We start from the raw sequence: 26,198 nt of genomic DNA on the forward strand, positions 1-26,198 counted from the left end.
ACAACCTCCCATTTTCCAAGGCAATCAAGATGCTTATGCAGCACCACCGGTTGTAAATCCACCTCTTGCTTTAAGAGACCATTATGTGCCCAATGAATACAATGCACCTACATGCATTCCATTGCCCCCATTTAGAGCACATCATTATGAGATTAAACCACAAACTATTCAAATGCTTCTTAACTATCATGGACTTCCAAGTGAAGAACCTTATAAGCATTTGGATGAGTTTCTTGAAGTGTGTTCCACCGTGAGATACACGGACATACCGGAAGAGGTTTTAAGGCTTAAACTATTTCCTTTTACCCTTAAAGATAAGGCAAAATATTGGTTCAACAATCTTAGACCTTTTTCAATAACTTCTTGGGCAGAAATGCAACAAGAGTTCTTTAAGAAGTATTACCCGGTTTCTAAGACCAATGCCATGAGAACTTCCATTCGTGAATTTTCTCAAGGGGATGGGGAAATGTTTCATGAGGTATGGGAAAGGTTTAATGACTTGCTTAGGAAGTGCCCACATCATGACATACCTAAGTGGCAACTAGTTCAATATTTCTTTGAAAGTTTGCCAGATAGTCACAAGAGTATGGTTGATGCATCTATGGGTAGGTCTTATCCTGATAAGCATGAGGATGATGTGTGGCATCTTTATGAAAGCATGAGTGAAAATTCATTACATAGATCCTTATCTTCTAAAAATGGTAGAAACTTAGGTGGAAGGAAGAACGTCGGCTTATATCAAGTTAACAATTCCAATGACATAACCGCTGAGATGAAATCCTTATGTCAAAGGTTTAATCAATTCTTGATTAATCAAACTTCGGCAAATCAAATGTCTTCCTCCCCTAATCATAATCATCATACATCTAATGTATCTTGTATGACTTGTTCAAGTGTTTTACATTCTACTTCCAATTTTCCCCATGGACATGTGCCAAGTGAAAACAATGAGCAAGTCAATGCTACATTTGCCAACCAAGGGAATAATCCCTATGGCACTCATTATAATTCGAGTTGGAGGAATCATCCAAATTTCTCTTGGAAAAGCCAAGGGAAGGCTCAAACCCTTTCCAAGGTGGTTTTCAAGGGAAGTATGTTCCACCTCCAATGCAAAGCTAAGGTTCCCAAGGTTTTAGATCATTATTTCGATCGCATGGTAATCAATTTTCTAACTCACATTTTCTTAATCAATCATCATATTCTCAAGGAAATTATAGGAGTCCCATTTTTTAGGAGAAAGTGTTGACCACTCTAGGCACTCTAGAGGTGAACACTCAATTGCTTCATTCTCATTCTCAATCTATTGCTAAGCTAGAAACCCAAGTCGGGCATATAGCTAGTACTTTGAATGCTAGAGAGAAAAGAAAAATGCCTTTGAATGCCTCACTAAAGCAACAATGTGTTGTGGAGACTCATTCCTCATCAGAAGGTTACACAATCGAACATGTCAATGCGGTGAACCGATGCAACCAAAAGTTAGCGCCCATCCTGTTTCATATTTTATTCCTCCTTCATTGCATGTGCATGATCATGTTGAGAAAGTTGTCAAAAATGGTTTCAAAGATGAATTGAACAATGATTTGAAAAAAGATTTGAAAAATTCTTGTGTTGAAGATTCTTCAAAGAAAGATTTTGAAAGAACTTTTGAGCCTAAAGCTCCATTTCCGGATGCCTTGGAAGGGTCCATTTCTCTTGAAAAGCAAAAGACTAAGACCAATGAAATTATTGATGTGTTTAGGCAAGTGAAGATTAATCTTCCACTTTTGGATGCAATTAAGCAAATTCCGGTTTATACCAAGTTCTTAAAAGATCTTTGCACTTAAAAAAGGAAGAGCAAGGGCCAAGCACCAAGAAAAGTGGTCTTAACAGAGCAGGTGAGCTCCATTTTGCAACATAACACTCTCCCAAAGTTTAAGGACCCTGGTTCACATACTACATCTTGCATCATTGGTGACCATGTCATTAATCGGGCTCTTCTTGATTTAAGAGCAAGTGTTAACCTTCTTCCATATTCAGTATATGTTGAATTGGGCTTAGGAGACTTAAAACCGACATCGGTAGTTTTACAACTTGCCGACCGGTCCATCAAAATCCCCCATCGTATTATTGAGGATGTTTTAATCAAGATTGATAAGTTCTTCTTCCCCGTTGATTTCATTGTCATTGACACGGAACTGGTTCCAAATCCCAAGAGCCAAATTCCTGTTATCCTTGACCATCCCTTCTTGGCAACTGCAAATGCCAACATCAATTGTAGGACGGGGATAATGAAAATCTTATTTGGCCACATGAAAGTGAAGTTGAATATTTTCAATCCAACCCCGAATTCAATGGATAAACATGAAGAAGTGTGTGTTGTAGAAAGATGTCTTGAAAATGAACTTGATAAAATTGAGTCTTTGCTTGGAAGTGGAAGTTCTAAGAGTTCATCTTCAAACTCGAATTCAAGAATTATTGTTTCAAAACCTTGTGTCGAAAGAGCATGGAAGCCCAAGAGCAGTTTTGATAAAGGACCATCAATGTCTTTTGAATAAAATCCAATGAGTTCTTTAGGGAATAATTTGTTGGGTGGGGTTTAAAGTGCTTTTCACCCCGTAAAGGAGGGGATGCATAACAAGATATTTGATCCAGGCTAGAAGAGCCCAATGTCTTGTTAGAGACGTTAAAGACTAGCAATGCTTCATAGGGTTTACAACCCTATTCCTCCCTCATTTCTATTTTAACTTTCATTTCTTGCGTTATCTAGATATATTCTGGGTTCATACACATTATTGGGGATTTTAGTTGAAAATGCTTACACTTTCAGCATCGAATTTAGCATTTTGTGCCTGTTCGATCAATCTCAAAAGAGATTCGATCGATCGAACTTCATACTTGCATCATACCTGCATATTTCAGCTCTCTGTCCCATCGTGCGAATTCTAGATCAATCTGAGTGTCCCAAGATCAATCTAAATTTTTCTCAGATCGATCTTCAGTTCTAACACTTGGAAATTTTTTTCAACCCTGCATAAAACAACCCTATGTTTGATCGTTCAAACTTGTCTGGAGGTTTTGAACTGTTCGATAGATCGAAGTATCTTTCAGATCGATCTTGGATTGATCGATCTGTATCCCTTTGTTGACTTTGACTTTGATTGCCCTTTTTGAATTTTGAATTTATTTATTTATAAAAAAAATAACAAAAACAAAAATATTTTCAATTTTTATTTTATTTTATCCTCAAAAACACAAAAATATTTTTCTTTTATTTTATTTTATTCTTATTTTTATTTTTTTTAAAAATATATTTTCAAAAACTCCAAAAAGATTTTTATTTGATTTTCATTTTTATTTTTATTTTTATTTTCAAAAATCTAAAAAAAAAAAAAATTCAAAAATTCAAAAAAATTCAAAAATACAATGCCGTTTTGAAGCTTAGATCGATTTACATTCCTTCAAGAACTATCTATGTTCGATCGATCTGAGATTTTTCCTGATCGATCGAACATATTGGAAAAAGTTTTTAAAAATAGAAGCCAAGGGTCATTTTGATCGATTTACACATCGATCTCAACCCTAGCTCCCTTTCACCGTTGCAACCCTTCTTCCTAACCTCCGGCGAACCTCCAGCGAGCTTCCAGAGCTTCGAATCCCTCTTCCTCATCTTAAATCTCATCTCTCTCTCTCACGACCCACTTCTCTCTCGATTTGGTAAGTTTTAATTTTATTTTAGATCCCAAGCTTCATCTTGATATTTTCCATGTTTCCGTGCTAGATCTGAGATTCTATGTTGGATTTGTTGCCATTGTTGATGATTTTGAGCTTGTATATATATATATGTATATATGTGTATATATATTTGTATATATTTTGATTTAGATTTAGATTTTAGGGGTCACGTGCCTATTCAAGTTACCACTATTATGTTGTTGTTGTGTGAGAGGGCCCATAAGCTTGCTCAGGAGGCCCCTGTGCCATCCACGTCACAGATCTGTGACTTTTCAAATTTCTCACAGCAGCTCGATCGATCGAAGTTTTCTCTGATCGATTAGAGAAAAATCAATCAAACTTAGTCCTGATCGATTTAAGAGAGATCGATCTCACTCAAGTCATGATTGATCGAACTTCACAGATTTGCATATGCACACTTCACACACCATCTATAGTGTTCATACTAGTTTCTTGATGCCCAATGCCTGTGTTTTCCACATTGGATGCATTCCATACTTACACTATTTAGCATGCTTCACTTAGTCAATGTTTATTTGGCTGCGTCATCACTTGCATAGATTCATGTTGATTACTCTGAGTTATCTATCTTACTTGACATACATGTTTCTATATACTATGCTTTAATTCTCTATTATCTGTTACTGACTTCTATTGCAACTGTTTCCTTTTCTGTTTTACAGGCCATGGCACAGGTTAAGACAGTTGCCCGTCGATAGTATAAGCGGAAAGTACGGCAAAGAGTAGAGGAGTCCGCAGAGCCTTCTCATACCCAGGATCCAGAGCAGGTTAAGCAGGCTAAGCAGCCTAAGCAGCCTAAGCAGCTAGAGCAGTATGAGGAGCTAGCTCCGACTCAGTCTGACCACTCTGCCTCTCCCGCTTCTGTATCTTCTACCATTCTGATGAGGCGGACCACATATCTTCTCCTTCTCCACCACTAGCACAGCCTGGCCAGGTCCGAGATAGACCTATCTGGAAGTTCAGACGCCTTTTAGTGTCACATGAGTCCGTATTTGACATATCTTTCTTCTCCTAGTCAGTCTTGACCCGAGCAGCTTTTGACAATATTGAGCGGCGCGGCATTTCAACCATTCTGGCGCCAGTTACTTATCTTGTTTTCCTACGGCTTATTCGGATGTTCTTCCAGAACCTCCAGCCAGCCCCAAGTAATCTATCAAAGCTGCTTACTACCATCGATGGCTATCCCATCCGCATTACAGCTAATACATTGGCCACATCTTCTCAGTGCCCCCATGACTGCCCTCCAGGTCTTGATTATCCTATTCTCAAAAGGCCTTCTGATGCAGACATAGCCGTTACCCTGACTAGCCATTACGCCAATGGCGAGACTTTCGCCATTAGGACTTATCTGCCCGATGACTTATGGTTTTTCGATTCGGTATTATACCGAAATGTATTTATGGCAGGCCATAAGATCCAGAGGCGTTCTGATTTTCTAGCCACCCTTTATACATTCTACACCGGGCACTAGTTCTCCATTCTTGCACTTTACTGGAGTGTTATGATGAAGTTGTACACAGATTACATCAGCAAAGCCAAGCCTAAGCGGGCTAAGTATCTCCCCTTCGCTCATCTTATTACTCAGATCCTCAGGGACTAGCGCTACCCTTTCCATCCACAGGAGCGTTCTGAGTTCGGGGCTAGCCACTTCGGCAAGAAGGACTGGAACAAGAGCTACAATGCTCTTATCAAGAGCTTGGAATAGACGCTATTTTAGCAGTACATGAGGCTGCAAAGGCTGAGGAGGCAGAGATGGTAGCAGCAGCAGCAACAGCGGATGATCTAGCAGATGCACCGGTGGCTGCAACACATATGGATATAGACCTGGAGCAACAGTCTCCAGCAGAGGAGCTACCACATCTCACTCTAGCAGAGTCACCACTTCATCTCCAGGAGCAGGGTCAGGATATACCACAATTTCATGATCCAATCATCCCTGATGCTCCAGCACAGACACTTATTCTAGGAGAGCGTATACAGACCTTGGAGGATGCCGTTGTCTCTCTTCAGTCAGATGTGGCATCTCTCTACTCAGATGTCATGGCTGCACCGCAGGACATATTCAGAGATATCCGAGGATTACTCCCCATTCGTCCTACCTCCTCTGCTTGATCTTTTTATCTCTCGTTTATCTGATATATATATATATATATATATATATATATATATAATTTGACTGTTCGTTTTTATACTGATATGACATTTTTGCGGCCAGTCTGTTGGCCCAGACACTGTGATGTACATTATTTTTATTTTTCTATGCATGCTATATTTTTGGATGTCCAGTTTCTATATTGATATATTTATCTGTGATTGACTCCATTTAACAGGTGCATCCCAGTGACTTTAGTGAGAGAGAGTGTTGCCCAAAATTTTTTCAGGACCACCTTTATTTCTCTCTCTTTACTTCATTTATTATCCCATTTACACTTGTATATCCACTGTGCACTATTATCCCTTTTGTTATCTAATGAGTTTTATCCAAGTGCCATCTTTTGAGGACCACAGTCAATTCCAAGTTTGGGAAGGTTATACCACCCACTTTGGATACTTGTGTCCCGACCATTCTTTGCCTTAGTTGCACTGGTATACTCTTTCTATTTATTCTCTTTGCACATTGAGGACACTGTGCCATTTAAGTTTGGGGGTAATGGGTGTTAATTGCAGTGTTTGTTTTCAATTTAAAATTTTAAGCATCACTTGTGTATTTAAAGGATTTTCTATGATTTGTCCATGTTAGTTATGATTTTGATCTTTTAAGGACTATATTGCTTAAAATTTAAAAATTGTTTGCCTTGAGAGTCCAATAATCCTTGTATGCCTTGTGAATGCCATTTAGGAGTAAATTTTTCGAAAGATTGATATCATGCTTGCACTTGTGGTCCACATCATCCTGATTTTGTGATTATTTTGAGATTCACTCTAGTATTCTACACTAGCACAGGCGCACACTAGCTTTCAGTTGTGGGGTTCATGCTTTGTTAATTATTGAATTGGTTATATCCCAATTGAGCTAGTAATGCATTGAAAGCTTTCATTTTGACAAAAGTGGATAACAATCCCTTTTCATTGAGTAGCCGGGATTCTTGCCTCATCAAGCACTGAATTTCTCTCGCCAAAAGGTGGAGGCCCAAACTCTAGGTTAATAATTGAATTTAAAAATAAAATAAAAAAGTTACAAAAGTAATAAAAAGTGAGGACTTCTCCCAAAAGGTGAGAAGTGGGAAATGATTAGATGGAGGTTCTTTTGATTTATAGCCGAGTTGATTTGAGCTTGTAAGTCCATAGGTGTGTTTGAACACCTAGTGCCCTAAAGCCGTCTGGTTTAGGAGTCATTGACCTAATGCTCGACCTCATAGATCGCTAGAAATCTTAATAGATCACTACATTACACCATGCTTCCATCTTTGATCCTATATAAAAAAATAAATAAATAAATAAAATAAAAATAAAAATTGAGTGAAAAGAATAAGTGCACCAAGATCAATAAAGCTTTAATAAAAGGTCCACTCTTTGTTTTGATGATTGGGGCTAGATTTGTATGCTAGTTTGAGGGTAAGGATGTGATCATTTCTTTAGTTGGCTAAGATAGCAACATACTTGATGCCAGTCCACTCCAAAAAGATTCTAGAGTTGTTTTGATTTGTATGATCATTTTCTTAATGTGTGGATGACCATACTTGTTTGCTTGATGTTGAAATTTTGGGAGATTGCTTGGAAAGGGTTGAAAACTGCATACTTGAAGTTGTTTTCTCCCAATGCTTATTTGCAATATTGGTGCCTCTTTTGTGAGAATGAGCTTAATGTTTATGGGTATCATTTCTGGAAACCCTTATGAGACTTCACTCATCCACTAGAGGTAACCTAGGGGCTTAAAAGGCTTGTTGCATGTGCTAAATGCAATCGTGTTCCCTACGAAAGTGGCGTTATCCGTTTATTGCTTTCTAGTTCATAGTTGTATGTTCGTTCATTTCATTCATTTACTTCATAGTTCATTGCTAGGAACTAGCAATATTTAAGTTTGGGGGTGTGATAAGCGCTGAAAAGTGTGCATTTAAATCCCTTAAGCTTAGGTATTCTAGGACTTTTATCTATTTTATTTTCCCGTCTTAAACTAATTTCATATTATTGCGTTTTTCAGGTGCTTATCCTAAAAATAAGTTAATTCAACTAAATAAAAGCTTTAAAGAAGTTATCTCAAGCTGAATGGAAGAAAGGAGCAAAGTGGAAGCAAAATGAAGCAAAGTGTGGAAAATTAGCATGTTCGATTGATCTCAACATTCCTTCGATCGATCAGAACAAGATTGATCTGGATACTTCAAGATGGATCCAAGCAATTGTCCTTATCCAAAAGATTCCACCATGTTCGATCGATCCAACCTTTCTCAGATCGATTAAAAATATTCGATCTTATCCACACTTACCACCCAACCTACCTCTGTCTCTTTCCCAAAATATCCCAAAATATCTTAGAGATTTGTCTTTATTCAAAAAGGCGCAACCAAGGATAATCGATCTCTGCAGCATTCGATGGATCTCAACAATGTTCGATCGATCTTAACACAGTTCGATCGATTAAACCTCCTCAAGTCCAAAATAAAACAAATTCCAGCTCATTAAAAGATGGCTCATGGTGCAATCATTGCAAGGACCCTAGTGCACGAATCCAGACCATTGGGTGTGACACTTGAGCCTCCTATATAAGGATTTGGAGCCATTTTAAGAGCATAGCATCTAATATCTCAACATATAACATATCATCTATCTTGGAGAGGAGGTGAGAAACTATAGAGCTTTTAGACATCTTTAGGAGTTCTTCCATTCTTCTAGGGTTTCCATCAAGAAGGAGGTCAGTCCTACCATGGAGATAGCCCTTGGGGGTTGGATGACTACTTCAATGAGTGGCTAGACATCTACTTAGGGCTAAAGTAGCCCCTAAGTTTGCTTCTTAGACTTAGTGCTTTGTATAGTTTTGGGGATTTACTTGTAACAAATGTTTTGATCTTGGATTTATATATATATCTTGTGGTTTCTACTTGATGTGTATGGATTAATGCTTTCAATTGATTGTCTATTTCTAATCATATGTCTATGTATGCTAGAATGGATGATTTATGTGCTTTTCTCTAGATTTAGTGGAGTTTATGCATGTCTATGTGTATGGATTTAGTTAATCTAGAAATGGTCAAAACATAGTGCTTAATTGAACACTCTTGTAATTTATTTGATGGTTCACACTTATTTCTTGATGGATTGTGCCGCACCTTTAGCTTGATTAGTTTAATTTCCATGTCTTTAGTGTAGATATAGTGTAGTTGCCTTAGATTCATAGATAGGTGGACAATCTATTCTTGTTCCTTGGTATTCTATACTTGTGAATGCAAAAGGTGTATGCCTCTAGATATTTGTGTGTGCATAAATTATGGTTTCATTGAATGGATTTTGGTTTCATTTGATAGGTTGTGCTTTCCATTTGAATTGGCTAGACAATTTATATTTATTTGTCATCCATGCTTAGTTTCAATTAATGTCACACACACACACACAAGTTACAATTCAATTTCCCCTTTGATATACAATTGCCAGTGTCTAGTGAAGTCAAGCCTAGTGGTGAGCTCTAGTACCCCAAGTCCTCTCCTCTATATCTTTTACCTACTTTCTAAATTGTTACTTTTACTTGCTCTAATTTCAATTGCATTGTAGTTTAATCAGCTAAATAAACCAACCTTTTAATCATTCGACCTACTAATCCTATACATTGTTTCCATTGCAAACACGCCCACAATCCCTTGGGACGATCCCTATCTTTTACACATCTTTAGGTAGTAGTGGCTTTTATAAATTTAAAACTTGGCCACATTGCACATTCTCTATCTTTTGCACATCTTTAGGCATTGGTGCGGTGGCACACCAACACGGAATGGACATGTCTGTGATTGTGCAGGCTTTGGTTGGGTCGAGCTCGATTCCCTGGCAGTGGACTGAGAAGCCCAGAAAATCACCATAACTTACCCCAAAGGCGCACTTGAGAGGATTCATGTGCAAGTTGTACATGCGGCATCATAGGAATACTCATCTCAAAACCTGGATATGATCCTCCTGGTGCTTGGACTTCACTACTAAGTCATCAACATAATCTTCCACTGTACGGTGCAACATATCATGAAAAATAATGGTCATAGCCCGTTGATAGGTGACACCTGCGTTCTTTAGTCCAAAAGGCATGACAATTTAGTGGAAGTCACCAAGCGGTGTTCGGAATGTGGTTTTGGGGGCGTCTTCGTTAGCCATTCGTATCTGGTTGTGCCTACTATAACCGTCCATGAAGGAGAAGAGAGAGTGACTAGCAGTTGCATCAACCAAAGTGTCAATTATTGGCAAGGGAAAGTCATCCTTTGGGCATGTTTTGTTGAGGTCGCGAAAATCAACACAGATGCGTATTTGCCCCTTTTTTTTTACAGGGATAATATTGGCAAGCCAAGTAGGATGCAAAATTGGCTGGATAAAGCCAGCCAGGAGTAGATTTTTGACCTCTTCTTTGATTTGAAGCTCGAGCTCGGGGCGGAAGACTCGAGGGGCCTGCTTGACAGGACACGCTCCAGGTAGAGTACTGAGGTGGTGTGTTACAAGCTGTGGGTCTAAACCCAGCATCTCACTATAAGTCCATGCGAAGATATCTGAAAACTCTTGCAAAAGATGGATGAGACCGTCCTGCAGTGATGGGTCCAACTGCGAAGAGATTAAAGTGCTCCGTGGCTCCTATCCCGCAGGGGCAAGATTGACTTGTTCCAGGTCTGGAGGCTGAGGTCGTTTCACTTCTATAGGTGGGGGCTTAACAATTAGGCTGGCAGAAGCTGAGCTCGCGCACTGTCATAAATGGTAGACGTAACGTCCATCCGGCAGTCTGACTCACTTGCATTCTCGAGGGGCAGTGGTGTCCGTTCGATGACGCCGTACATATGGTTATGGGGGTAAAAGATTCCTTGTTGCACTTCTCCCTACTGAGGGAGGGGAGTGTGAATGATGTTAGCTTCGCCCTCTTCATCTTCATCATCAAGTTCATTGAAGAAGATTACCTCAGTAAAGTGGGCTTCATGTTTAGCGAAAGGCTTATCCGAGCAAGGGACCATGATGACTTTGTTGCTGAGGATTCCTTTGAGGCATTGGTGATAGGTCGAAGTGATAATGCCAAAGCGATGCATCCATGCCCACCCCAGGAGAATGTGGTAGGAAGTTTCTACTTTAATGACGTGGGATTTTATGGGGGCTCGAAATTTGCTGACAGCATGGTCAACATTCACGAATCCAAGGGTCTGATAGGACTCATTACCAAACCCATACACCTTAATAGCTTCCTTGACGAGCCAATCGCGAGGTAAACCGGTCCTTTCGAAGTTAGTCCATAGCACGATATTGATGGAAGAACCATTATCTAGGAACGCGCGACGAAACTCAGCACCATTGACATGCGCAGTAACATAAAAAGGGTGATTCTGGGGGGTAGATATCTACTTATCTGACTCTATTAAAGAAATAGCTAGTGGGGCTTGATGAGAGCTAGGCTGGCTCGACGAAGTTGCGGCGCAGCACTCCTCACCATGCTGTTTTGATTCAACTTTTGAGGGTGGGGGATTAGTTTCTGCTATCTCATCATAGCAAGTGACCACGGCAATACCATGATGGCGCGGGTAAGGGTTGTGATGAACATCCTTTGGCGCGGTTACTTTGAGGTCACCACCCGCAAGACGCTGCTGAAAGATTCGCCTTAGAGTTCGGCACTCGCTGGTGGGGTGTAACGTGGCTTGATGGAAAATACAGAAATCAGGACTGGCGCGTTCTTGTGTGGTAGGTTCCTTGCGAGGGGTAGGTAGTGCAAACACACCATATTTAACCCACTGCTCGAGGGTGTTGGCTACTTCTTCCATAGGACTAAAAATGGGGGAGGATCAGTGGCGCGCTCTGCACGAGATCCCTTAAGCTTGCAGTCTGTCTCGCGGCATTTTTTGGCCTTGTCATTGCCGGCTATGGCTGGTGCATCTTTACAGGTGGCCTGCCATGGTGTTTCTGTCTGAGGGGGCGCGAGGTCCTTGCAAATGTTTCTTACTGCGGTAGTGAGCTCACTAAAGCTGTTGAGTCCCAGGTTGACCAGGTGGACTCTATAGGTCATACTCATGCCCTGAATGCAAATGTCAACCAATTTTCTCTCACTGCTGCTCTCGAAGCATTCCCTCGCATGCGCCTGAAACCGGGAAATGAACTTGAGGAGTTCTTCGTTGCATTCCTGCGTTTCTTTTATGAGGGAGAGGGTTGTGACTCGCTCGATAGCTTGACTAAATTTAGCGTTGAACTTTTGAGAAAGCTACTACCATATGGTTATCAAGTCTGACTCAAGGCTTCTGAACTATCTGTAGGCTAGCCCTGTGAAGGACTTAGAGAATTCTCTGAGGCGCAGGACCTCGTCATGGCTATGTTGGCCTAATGACTCTACAAATCTTTGTAGATGCTCGTCAGCATCTCCTTTGACACCATCATACTTCATAAATTTTGGGATAATGTACCCCTGTGGGTACAGAGTCTGAGCGAGACTCTTCGGGTATGGTGGTTCGGTATGCATTACCAACTTACGCGTAGCCGATAGAGCATGTTTCATAAAAAAGTCCCATAACATGGATTCAGTGACATACTCAAGAGAGGGGCTGGCTAGGGGCGCAGCCGTCGCCGTGATAGGCTTTAGAGCCGCTTGAGCCTGCGTCGATGGGTATCACAATGGTGGCACATGAGTGGATGAGCAAACTGGTTGGTCGTGCTTAGGTAGGGTTGGTCCAGTTAGAGAGACAGTTCTGGCCCATGCACTTTGCATGATCATGGCCTCTAGTCTATCGAGGTGCTCGTTAAGGTTACGGTTTGACAGCAACAACTCCTTATGAATGGAGGGGACTATTGAATTTTTCGATAATATGACATGAGGTGCACGAACATTGGAGGCATGTGATGGCACCTGAGAGAGTAGGGGAGCATCACCACCTCCCCCAATGGAGGGCTTAGAGCGGTGAGCCGGCATATCCTGTGATTCCATCTGCTTATACTGATATCCCCAAGTGGAGTCGCCAAAATGTAAGGGTTCTTTTTTGATTAATCAATAAATGAGTGTACAACATTGATATCAGGAATAAAAATATGAAGGAAATAGAGGAGATGCTTGGTGTAGGAGGAGGAGGAGGAGAAGAAAACATTCATCAAGATTAAGATGGTAGTAGGGCAAGTATACAGTATCTTATGACAGATTCCTCACTTCGTTGGTTTTTCCTTTATAGGACAGTGCTATTTATAGGCCCGGATTCCATTGGTCATTATCCAATGGCCTCTTCCGTGCATGGTTCTTCACATGCATTACTCCCAATCCAGATTACATGGGTAATCCTGAAGTTTTAGGAGTCTAAAGAGTCTAATCCTCTCATTGAGCCTTACACTACATTGCCATGTCATTTCTCCCTTAATCAAGGGCATTAAATGTTGTTTGGCCACCAGTTGGTCAAGCCTGACACAGCATTAAATGTGATTTTAAGGTTTGCTGTCATAATGTGTATAATCCCATCATCTTGTTAATTGGGCCTTGCTAAGAGCGAAGGCGCTTCTTGACTTCTCATCTACCAATCCAAGGTCCTCCTAAGTTTCCCAACTTTAGATCCCTTAAAGCTGCGAGACCCTACCTTCTTTTCATGCTACTCATGGACCCGTGGAGAGCTCTCTGGGGCTCTAACCTTTCGACATATTACAAGCCTAGTGTGGTACTAGGGCTTGTAGTTGCTCGAAGTCTTGAGGCTTAGTGGGCGCTCGAAGGTTTGGTCTTCGAGGCTTAGCAGGCCTGGCTTGGTGCCAAGACTTGTGGGCACTTGAAGTCTTGGCTTTCGAGGCTTAGTATGCCTGGTTTGATGTCAGGGCTTGTGAGTGCTTGAAGCCTTGATCCTCGAGGCTTAGCGGGCCTGGCTTGATGCCAGGGCTTGTGGGTGCTTGATGAGCGCTGGAAAGTAGGCATTTAAAATAAGCTAACTCAGCCAAATAAGAGCAGAAATGAAGCAATTCTGGGATGAATCAAAAAAAGGAGTAAAGTAGAGCAAAAGGTGAAATTTCAGCAACTACGATCGATCTCAAGAAAAGTTCGATCAATCCAATTTTCATCGATCTCAACACTTCAAGATAGATCCAGGCCATGATGTCATCTTCAGAAATCCCAAAAGTTCGATCGATACAACTTCATTCTCTGATCGATCGAACCATCTTGTCACTATCTAAATGATTGATCTTATCCAGTTGTACCACCCTACCAAGCACTTTTGTCCTTTTCTCAAAAATATCTTCAAAATATCTCAGATTTGTTTTTATCCAAAAATGTGCCGCCATTGAGGATCAATCCAGCTTCAATTCGATAGATCTCAGCCATGTTCGATCAATCTCACCACAAGTTCGATCGATCGAACTTCCAATATCCCGAGAAAATCTAAATTCCAGCTCATTAAAATTTGTCTCATATCCAATCATTAGAGGATTATTGGTGTACGAGCCCAACTCATTTTGGGTTATATTTGACCTACCTATATTATGAGCCACTTTTTGAGAGAGATTTTTAGACTTTCATACTTTTATACTTAGAGAGGAAGCAAAGGAGAGGAGGAGGCTAGAGACACCATTAGAAGTTCTTCATCAAACAATGAGCAGATTTCTTCCAGGGAGCTTGCCCTTGAGGGTTGGAAGATATCATCCATGAGTGGCTAAACATCCTTTTGGGGCTAGAGTTAGCCCTAAGCATGCTTTCTACTTCTTGATTTATGTATTTTTTAGGGGATTTGTATTGTGATATATGTTTTGACACTTTTATATATATAGATCTTGTTTATTCAATGATTTATATGGTTTAATGCTTCCAATTGATCATTTCATTCTATCCATATGTCTATGTACGCTAGAATAGATGTTCATGTGTTTGTCTCTATTTCTTGTGTTATTGATGTATGTCTATATGTATTAATGATATAGATCTAGAGATTGTCAAGACATAGTGCTTAATGGCATGTTCTTGTGGTTTATTTGATGGTTCATACTCATTTTTTGATGAATTGTACCTCTCCCTTAGTTTAATTAGTTTAATTTCATGTCATTAACTTAATTGTAGTGTAGCTGTAGTTTATATGTTAAATGGGAGGACAATCCATGCTTGTTGTTGAAGTTCCATACTTATGAAAGCAAGTAGCATATATCTCTAACCTTGTGATGTGTTTAGTTGTGAGCTTAAAGAAAGGATTAATGGCTTAATTTGATATGTTGTGCTATCCACCATATTGCTTAGACAATATATGCTTCATTTGTCATCCATACTTGTTGAAACAACCACACACACACACTATGTTACAATATATATTTTTCCCCTCATTAATCATTTATTAAGGGTGTAAAAAAGTATGCTTAGTGGTGATCTCTAAACCCCAAGATCTCTCTCTCTCTTTTATTCTCTTTATTGCATTATTGTTTACTTTAGTTTAATTTGCATCTAGTGTAATTTAACCAACCAACCACTATTTTGATCACTTGACCTACTAACCCTAATTTTGATTCCTCAACCTAGTACGACCCTCAATCCCTTAGGACGATCCCTACTTGCCCTAGCTATATTAAGTTTAGTGAAAGGTAGTAGTGGCAATTTCTAAATGTAAAACTTGGCCACTTTCATCATAGCTCTACACCGCCATCATCTTTGGCGGTGTGCACAAACTGTTGGGTTTCGGAGTGATGACCCGGAGCACACCAAGTTTTTGGCGCCATTGCCAGGGATTGATTGATTGGTAACGTCATATTTGTGGAATCAATTAGGAATTAGTACTCTTTTGATCGTGTCTTTACTTTGTTTTCAGTTTTTGTTGCTTATTGTGTTTGTTCTTGTTTGACTAGGAGTATTGAGCTAGGAAGCAAGCAAAGGAGCATCCAAGCAAAGGAGCTAAGCAAGCAAGGAAAAAGGCTAAAATTATTTTTAAAAAAATTGCTAAGCTAAAAGCTAAAAAATTTGGAGTTGAAGTGCTAAAGGACCTTTGTGAGCTTTTTCTTACTCAATCTCTAGTTAAATTGTCGGCCGCATGGAGGCTTGTATTTCAATTCTTAGATAAATCATGAGCCCACGTGGAGGTAATTTACTTTTCTTGCATATTGTTGATAGCATGGGAGTATGGGAACATGTTATGTGGAGGAAGTTTGTTGATTGTTGACTTGTTGTGAAGGTGAAGTGTTTGTCATTATTGTTTGTTGTATTGCATTGTGCATGTATGGTCATAGATCATTGAGACCCACTCTTGTCCCTTTAAATTTTCATCTTGAATCCATTGTTCGAAACCCTAGGGGAAGAGGTAGTTCTAGTCAATCCATTTCATCAATGGAAGGACACAATGAGGACCATGTAGAGGACCTTGGTCATATAGACCAACAAGGTATCCTCCACCCCAATGTGCATCATGATAACATGCAAGTACCATTAGGTATGCCAAGGCCATTTGTTCATCCACCACAACAACAAGGCCAAGTTCCATTAGGAATGCCAAGGACAATCTATGCTCCACTACCTCCCATCATTCAAGGAAATCAAGGTGCCCATGTTGCACCTCCAATTGCTAATCCTCCCCTTGCTTTAAGAGATCACTATGTGCCTAATGAATATAATGCATCCATATGCATTCAATTGCCACCATTTAGAGCACACCACTATAAGATCAAACCACAAACCATACAAATGCTTCCTAATTATCATGGACTTCTAAGTGAAGAACCTTACAAGAATTTGGATGAGTTTCTTGAAGTATGTTCCACCGTAAGATATACGGACATGCCAGAAGAGGTCTTAAGGCTTAAACTTTTTCCATTCACCCTTAAAGACAAGGCAAAATATTGGTTTAACAATCTTAAACCTTTTTCAACAACTTCTTAGGTAGAAATGGAACAAGAGTTCTTGAAGAAGTACTATCTAGTTTCTAAGACCAATGCCATGAGAACTTCAATTAGGGAATTTTCACATGGGGATGGGGAAACATTTCATGAGGCATGAGAACGCTTTAATGAATTACTTAGAAAGTGTCCACATCATGACATGCCCAAATGGCAATTAGTTCAATATTTCTTTGAGAGCTTATCAAATAATTACAAGGTCATGGTTGATGTTTCCATGGGTGGCTCTTACATTGATAGGCATGAGGATAACGTGTGACGTCTTTATGAGAGCATGAGTGAAAATTCTTTGTATCGTACTTTATCTTCGAAGAATGGTAGAAATTCTAGTGGTAGGAAGAGTGTTAGCTTACATCAAGTAAACCACTCCAATGAAATTGCCGCCGAAATGAAATCATTATCTCAAAGGCTTGATCAATTTTTTATCAACCAAAACTCAGCGAATCAAGTATCTTCCTTCCCTAACTATTCTCATCATGCATCTAATGAGACATGTATGACTTATTCAAGTGTTTTACATTCTACTTCCAATTTTCCCCATGGACATGTGCAAAGTGAGCATCATGAACAAGTAAATGCAACATTTGTGAATCAAGGGAATAATCATTATGGCAATCACTACAATCCTAGTTGGAGGAATCACCCAAATTTCTCTTAGTAAAGCCAAGGGGAGGGCTCAAACCCTTCCCAAGGTGGTTTTCAAGGAAAGTACATTCCACCCCCAATGTAAGGCCAAGGTTCCCATGGTTTTAGATCATCATACCAATCACAAGGAAACCAATTCTCTAATTCTCATTTTCCTAATCAACCATCATATTCCCAAGGAAATGCTAAGAGAAAGTTTTGACCGCTTTGGGCACTCTAGAGGCAAACACACAATTACTTCATTCTCACTCTCAATCCACTGCAAAGCTAGAAACCCAAATAGGGCAAATAGCTAGCACATTGAATGCTAGAGAGAAAGGGAAAATGCCTTTAAATGCCCCACAAAAGCAACAATGTGCTGTGGAAACTCATTCCTCATCGGAAGGTCACACAATAGAGTATGTCAATGCGGTGACTACCTTGAGTAATGGGAAGTTGTGGACAACCAAGTGGGTATGTCCAATGAAGAGAGTGAACCGGTGCAACCACAAGTTGACACCCATCCCGTTTCATATCCTATTCCTCCTTCATTGCATATGCATGATCTTTCAAATGAGAATGTGTTGAAAAGTGATTTAAAAAGTGATTTTGAAAAGAAAAATGTGCAAAATGATTTCAAAACTTCTTGTGTTGAAGAGACTTCAAAGCAAATTTCTGAAAAGGTTTTTGAGCCAAGAGCTCCATTTTCGAATGCCTTAAAAGGATCCATTTCAAATGACAAGCAAAAGGCCAAAGCAAATGAAATCATAGAAGTGTTTAGGCAAGTGAAAGTCAATCTTCCACTTTTGGATGCAATCAAGCAAATTCCAGCTTATGCCAAGTTCTTAAAAGACTTATTCACCCAAAAGAGGAATAACAAAAGCCAAGCACCTAGGAAAGTGGTCTTAATCGAGCAAGTAAGCTCAATTTTGCAGTATAACACTCTTCCAAAGTTTAAGGACCCCGGTTCACCTACCACTTCATGCATCATTGGTGATCATATCATTAATCGGGCTCTTCTTGACCTAGGAGCAAGTGTTAATCTTCTTCCATACTCGGTATATGTCAATTCGGCTTAGGAGACTTGAAACCGACGTCGGTGGTTTTGCAACTTGTCGACCGATCAATCAAAAATCCTAGGGGTATCATTGAGGATGTCTTGATTAAAATTGATAAATTCTTCTTTCCCGTTGATTTCGTTGTCATTGACACGGAACCGGTCCCAAATCCTAAGAGCCAAATTCCCGTTATCCTTGGCAATCCTTTCTTGGTAACCGCGAATGCCAACATTAATTGTAGGACGGGGATAATGAAGATCTCATTTGGCCATATGAAGGTAAATTTAAATATTTTTAATCCAACCCCCAACTCATTTGACAAGTATGAAGAAGTGAATATTGTAGAGAAATGTAATGACCTTAAATGTGAAGGAATTGAGTTTTTGTGTGAGACCAAAGTTCCAAAAAGTCCATCTTCAACCTTAAAACCAAAGAAAGTTATTTCAAAATCTTGTTTTGAAAGGGCGAGGAAACTCAAATATTGTCTTGACCGAGGACCGAAAACGTCTTTTGAGCTTAATCCAATAAATTCCTTAAAGAACCATTTGTTGGGTGGAGTTCAAAACCCATTGAGGAGGGGATGCACTATAAGATGTTTGATCCGGGCTACAAGAGCCCAACATCTTGCTAGAGATGTTAAAGACTAGCAAGACATTTCGTAGGGTGTCAAAACCCTATTCCTCCCTCATTTCTATCTTTAATTTCATTTCTTGCGAAGTCTAGATATTGGCTTTAGGTTCATATGCATTGCTAGGAACGGTGATTAGGATTGTATGCACTTTTATGTTGAAATTGAGCATTTTGCATAAGTTCGATCGATCTCAAAATGAGTTCGATCGATTGAACTTACCACCTGCATCCAAATCACTCTCTGTCCAATCGTTCGAACAAAACCTGCATATTTCAGCTCTCTATCCCATCGTTCGAACTTGTTCCTAGATCAATTTTTAGTTCTTCGATTGATCCAACTTCATCTTGGATCGATCTGCACTTCCAACACTTAGAAAAATTTTAAACCTGCATCCACCTGCATCCAAAAGCCTCTCTATCTCATCGATCGAACATTTCTTCAATTCTATGCATTCTCAATCGATCGAAGGTATTCTGAGATCGATCTTGGGGAGATCGATCTTTGTTCTTTGTTTTTCAACCTTGACTTTGTTTTAATTTCTTAATTTTAAAAATTCCAAAAAATATATTTGTATTATTTTTATTGTCATTTTTATTTACCAAAAAAAAAAATATATATATATATATATATATATATATATATAAAATATAAATATAAATATAAATAAATAAATATTTTTCAAAAAAAAAATCCTAAAAATATTTTTACTTTTTATTTTATTTTCAACAATCCCAAAATACTTTGTCACTTAAGAGGAGAGATCGATGTCAGTTCGATCGATCTGAGGATTTAGTTCGATCGATCGAACTGGCAAGGGAATGTTTTTAAAAATCGATTCAGGGTCATTCGATCAATTCCACAAGAATCAATCTCAAACCCTCGTTTCCCCTTCACCGCTGCATCCCAACTCTTCTCCATCTCCGGCGAGGTCCATCGTGTTCGCTATTCCCTCTCCTCTTGGATCTTGATTGGCGTCTCACCCCCTTCGCATCTCCACTTCTCTCTTGATTCCGGTGAGATCCGAATCCTACTCTTGTTATTTCAAGCTTCGATTTTATGAACACATGCTTTAAATGTTAGATCTAGGTTGTTTTCATGATGCCTATTGCTATGGATGAAGCTTCAACCTCTTTGTATATATGTGTATATATATGTATATATGTTTTTGTATTTTTCATGATTTTGATTTGATTTTGGAGTTATGGGCCAAATCCAGTGACTGAGATTGATGTTTGTTGTGTTGATGGGCCCACGACCATGTTCGTGAAGGCCCGTGCCATCCACGTCACAGATCTGTGACTTTTCGAGTTTCACTTCACAGTTCTATCGATCGATCTATCACAGATCGATCTCACTTCTTCTTGATCAATCGAACTTGAATTGATCTCACATTTTTGTGATCGATCGAACTTCACAGATTTGTTTCACACATTTCACACACCATCTCTTGTGTTTCATGTTATCTCATACATACCCAATGCCTGTGTTTTCCACATTGGATGCATTCCATACTTATATTGTCTAGCATGCTTCACATCATGTCACTCATTTCTTATTACTTGCATAGATTCATGTTCCTTATCTATTTTGTCTATCCTATTTGACATACATTATTCTATAAATTGTGTTTTAATTCTTTATGCTGGCACTGACTCCCATTTTGCAAGTTTTCCTTTTATTTTGCAGGCCATGGCTAGCGTCAAGACTGTAGCTCGCGGAGACCATCACCGCAGGGGCAGGCAGAGTTGGATGATGAGGCAGGTCCATCTCATGCCCAGGACCCCATTCAGGAGGAGCCAGTAGAGCCCACTCCACCTTAGTCTCCTTTATCTAACAGCAGATTGCACTCTTTAGTCAAGGCATCTTCTTCCCAGGCTGACGCTGAGGCTAAACGCATACCATCTCCATCACCACCGCCAGCTCAACCAGCCCAGCAGCTAAACCGGCCATTACATAGATACTCACACCTTCGAGTGGCGCACGAGTCGGTCTTTGACACAGACTTCTTTTCCCGATCGGTACTTACCCGATCCACATATAATGATATATTTTAGAGGGGCATCTCAGCCATACTAGCCCCTGTCTCATACCCAGTGTACCCGAGGTTGGTCCGGATGTTCTTCCAGAACCTCCGACCTACCCCGAGTAACTTGGTGAAGCTACAGACCACCATTGACGGCTACCAATCCGCATCACTATGGACACATTGTCCAGATCTTGCCAGTGTCCACACGTCTGCCTTCCAGAGCTACAGGACACATATCCCACTCTCTATAGGCCATCATATGCAGATATGGCCGTTTTACTCACAGGTCACTATGCCGGTGGCGAGACCTTCACCACCCGGATCTATCTTCTAGATGACCTGTGGTTTTTCGACTCTGTCTTGTTCCATAACATCTTCGTAGCCGGCCATAAGACAAAGAGGTGCGGCGACTATCTGACAGCTCTATACGCATTCTATACAGGGCATTGGCTATCTATCCCAACGCTCATCTAGAGCGTCATGATGAAGCTGTATGTCGACCACATCAGCAAGGCCAAGCCCAAAAGGGCTAAGTATCTTCCATTTGGCCATCTCATCACCCAGATTCTACGTGATCAGCGCTATCCCTTCCAGTCACGGGAGCAGACTGAGTCTAGAGCCTATTCTTTCAAGAAGAAGGACTAGGATAAAAGCTACAATACTCTTATCAAGAGTCTACTGGATGATGCTATAGAAGCAGCTGAGGATCTAGAGGTAGAGGAGCAGGCAGCAGCATCAGCAGCAGACCCGGCAGCGGAGGATATACTAGTTGATTTGGCTACCGCACACATGGATATTGATTTGGAGTAGCTTGCAGAAGCCCCAGAGCAGCACTCTCCAGTTGGGTCACCCATTCACGATGAGGAGCAGACTTAGGATCATCATTCTCCCGCTCCAGCGGCACCTGAGGCTCCTGCTCACATACCCGACTTTGGAGAGCGACTTCAGACTCTGGAGGACGCCGTGGTATTTATCCGTGCAGAGACTATCTCCATTAGAGTTGACATTGCTTCTCTCTACACGGATGTCATAACCGCATTCAGAGATCTTTCCAGAGACATCCGCGGAGCGTGCCCTGCCCATCCTACCTCCTCCACTTGATCTTTCCATTCTTCTTACTCCTTATATATATCTGTGGTATCTGCATATTTTTTATACTGTTATATTATTTTTGCAGCTGTGTCTATCAGCTTTGATACTGGATGTACTGTACTTTATTTTTGGTTTATATATGCTTTCTTTATGGATGTCCTATTTTTATATTCTTATATCTATATGTTTGACTCCATCAGGTGCATCCCAGTGACATCAGTGAGAGAGAGAGTACGTCCCAATTTTCAGGACCACCCTTATACCTATCTCTATTTTCAGTTGCTATCCCATTTACACTTGTATGTCCACTGTGCACTATGATTATCCCTTCTTGTTATCTGATGAGTTTTATCCAAGTGCCAAAATTTCAGGACCACAGTTAATCCTAAGTTTGGGGGGGCTATGCCACCCACTTTGGATACTTCTGTCCCAGCCATTCTTTGCCTTAGTTGCACTGGTATACTCTTTCCTTTTGTTCTCTTTGCACATTGAGGACACTGTGCCATTTAAGTTTGGGGGTAATGGTGCTTTGCAGTGTTTATTTTTAAATTCAAAATTTTGAGCATGACTTGTGTATTTAAGGGATTTTCTATGATTGGTCCATAACTAGTTATGATTTTGATCTTTTAAGGACTATATTGCTTAAAATTTAAAAATTGTTTGACTTGAGAATCCAATACTCCTTGTATGCCTGGTGGATGCCATTTAGGAGTAAATTTTTTGAAAGATTGATATCATGCTTGCACTTGTGGTCCACATCATCCTGATTTTGTGATTGTTTTGAGATTCACTCTAGTATTCTACACTAGCACAGGCACACACTAGTATTCATTTGTGGAGTACATGCCTTGTTGATTATTGAATTGGTTATATCCCAATTGGGCTAGTAGTGCATTGAAAGCTTTTATTCCTTATAAAGGTGGATAACAACTCCTTTTCACTAAGTAGCCGGGATTCTAGCCTCATCAAGCACTGAACTTCTCTTGCCGTAAGGTGGAGGGCCCAAACTCTAGGTTAATAATTCAATGATTAAAATAAATAAATAAATAAAATAAATAAATAAAAAATAAAAAAGTGAGGACTTCTCCCAAAAGGTGAGAAGTGAGAAATGATTAGATGGAGATTGTTTTGATTTGTAGCCTAGTTGATTTGAGCTTGTAAGTCCTTAGGGGTGTTTGAACACCTAGTGCCCAAAAGCCGTCTGGTTTGGGAGTCATTGACCTAACGCTCGACCTCATGAATCGCTAGAAAGCTTAATAAATCGACACATTGCACCATGCTTCCATCTTTGATCCTAAAAAAAAATTTAAAAAAATAAAAAATCGAGTGAAAAGAATAAGCGCACCTAGAACAATAAAGTTTTAATAAAAGTTTCACTTTTTGTTTTGATGATCGGTACTAGATTTGTGTGCTAGTTTGAGGGTAAGGATGTGATCATTTCTTTAGTTGGCTAAGATAGCAACATATTTGATGTCGGTCCACTCAAAAGGGATTCTAGAGTTGTTTTTATTTTCATGATCATTTTCTTGATGTGTGGAGGACCATACTTGCTTGCTTGATGTTGAGATTTTGGGAGATGAAACATTGCATACTTGAGGTAGTTTCCTCCCAATGCTTGTTTGCAATATTGGTGCCTCTTTTGAAAGAATGAGCTTAATGTTTGTGGGTATCATTTCTGGAAACCCTCACGAGACTTCACTCGCCCACTAAGGGTAACCTAGGGGTTTAAAAGGCTTGTTGCATATACTAAATGTAATCGTGTTCCCTACGAAAGTGGCGTTATCCATTTATTGTTTTCTAGTTCATAGTTGTTTAGTTGTTCATTGTATTCCTTTACTTTCTAGTTCATTGCTAGGGACTAGAAATATCTAAGTTTGGGGATGTGATGAGCGCTGGAAAGTGCGCATTTAAACCCCCTAAGCTTAGGTGTTCTAGGACCTTTATCTATCTTATTTTCTGGCTTTATAATGAGCGCTGAAAAGTGCATATTTAAACCCCTTAAGCTTAGGCATTTTAGTACATTTATCTATCTTACTTTACTGTTTTAGATTGATTTCGTATTATTTTCATTTTCAGGCACTTATCCCAAAAATAAGCTAACTCAACCAAATAAGAGCACAAATGAAGCAATTCTGGGATAAATCAAAGGAAGGATAGTAATGGAAGCAAAAGGAAGAAAAATGTGGAAATCAACATTTTCGATCAATCTCAGATCAATGTTCGATCGATCCAACATGATCGATCTCAGCACTTCAAGATGGATCAGAGCCATAATGACATTCTCGGAGATCTCAAAAGTTCGATCGATCCAACATCATTCTTCGATCGATCGAACCGCTTTATCCTTATCCAAATGATTGATTTTATTTAGTTGTACCACCCTACCAACTACTGTTGTCCTTTTCCCAAAAATATCTTCAAAATATCTCAGATTTGTCTTTATCCAAAAAGTGCCACCAATGAAGATCGATCTAGCCTAAGTTCGATCGATCCCAGCCATGTTCGATCGATCCAAGTCCAAGGTTCAATCGATCGAACTTCCTCCAGTACAAAAAAGTTAAATTTCCAGCTTATAGAAAGTTGTCCTTTATCCAATCAATAGGGAATATTGTGTGCACAACACCAGCTCATTTTGGGATGTCATTTGACCTACCTATATAAGGATAAGGATTGCTTTTTACAAAGGGAGCTAATATCATATCATATCACCACTTGGAGAGCAAGCTTAGAGGAGGAGAAGGCTAGAGACACCATTGGAGACTCTTCATCAACCAAGGAGCAAATCTCTACCACGGAGTTAGCCCTTGAGGGTTAGAGAAGCACTACCATGAGTGGCTAGACATCCTCTTGGGGCTAGAGTTAGCCCCAAGCATGCTTTCTACATTTTGATTTTGTGTATTATTGAGGGATTAATGTTGTAATACATGTTTTGACACTTATATATATATAGATCTTGTTTATTCAATAATTTATGTGGTTTAATGCTTTCAATTGATCATTTCATTCTATCCATATGTCTATGTATGCTAGAATAGATGTTCATATGTTTGTCTCTATTTCTTGTGTTATTGATACATGTCTATGTGTATTAATGTTATAGATCTAGAGATTGTCAAAACATTGTGCTTAAAAGAATGCTCTTGTCATTTTTTAGATGGTCCATGCTTATTTCTTGATGGATTGTGCCTCTCCCTTAGCTTAATTAGTTTAATTTCATGTCATTAGCTTAATTGTAGTGTAGTGGTAGCATAGTTGTTAGATGAGAGGACAATCCATGCTTGTTGTTTGATGTTCCATACTTTTGAATGCAAGTAGCATATGTCTCTAACCTTGTGGTGTATTTGGCTTGTGAGCTTAATGAAAGGATTAATGACTTGCTAGATATATTGTGCTTTTCACATGCTATTTAGATAATATATACTTAATTGCTAAATATATTGTGCTTTTCACATGTTGATTAAACAATGTATGCTTAATTGGTCACCCTTGCTAATTGAATCAACCAAACACACACACACACATCAATATTGAAACACACATTATCCCCATTAGTCACTAGTCAATAGTGTAGAAAAGCATTACTTGGTGGTTACCTCTAAACCCCAAGATTTCTGTAATGACCCAGTCATTTCCTTCCTTTCCTTTTTCCTTAGAATTTTACGGATGAATTTTTTTCATTGAAATTCCTTTTCTAAGTTCAGTTTCTCGTCATTTAGTGTCATCTCGAGTGCTCGAAAATGGTTTCTGAGACTCTTTCCTTTGGATTGACAACTTCCTTTGAGGACCGAGTCACTTCCACAATTTTTGTTTTTCGACACTATTCACTTTTTCGTCCTTTTCCCTATTTCGTCTTTTCCCCGTTTGTCACTTTGTTGGCAAAACCTCACTTCTTGTGCTCGGAGTTGGTTTTTGACTTCACATATCTTTATCATGAGTGGTTTCCACGAAATACCTATCATTAATTTTGCAGGAAAGTACTCTGGTTGCTCCCGCTGTCCATAGGGGCATGGATGCATAATTCTTTGAAATTAATTTCTTTTCTTGGGTTGTT

The 26,198-nt window shown here is 39.6% G+C and overlaps 1 pseudogene; it reads right to left on the reverse strand.

Moving 5' to 3' along the window:
* Positions 1–16,761: 16,761 nt before the first annotated feature.
* On the reverse strand, positions 16,762–16,860 carry LOC132310634 (small nucleolar RNA R71; annotated as a pseudogene).
* Positions 16,861–26,198: the final 9,338 nt, after the last annotated feature.

The sequence above is a fragment of the Cornus florida genome, unplaced genomic scaffold, assembly GCF_030987335.1.
Source record: "Cornus florida cultivar Cherokee Brave unplaced genomic scaffold, ASM3098733v1 CherokeeBrave_3.0.0_Hap2_Chr05, whole genome shotgun sequence".
Lineage (NCBI taxonomy): Eukaryota > Viridiplantae > Streptophyta > Magnoliopsida > Cornales > Cornaceae > Cornus > Cornus florida.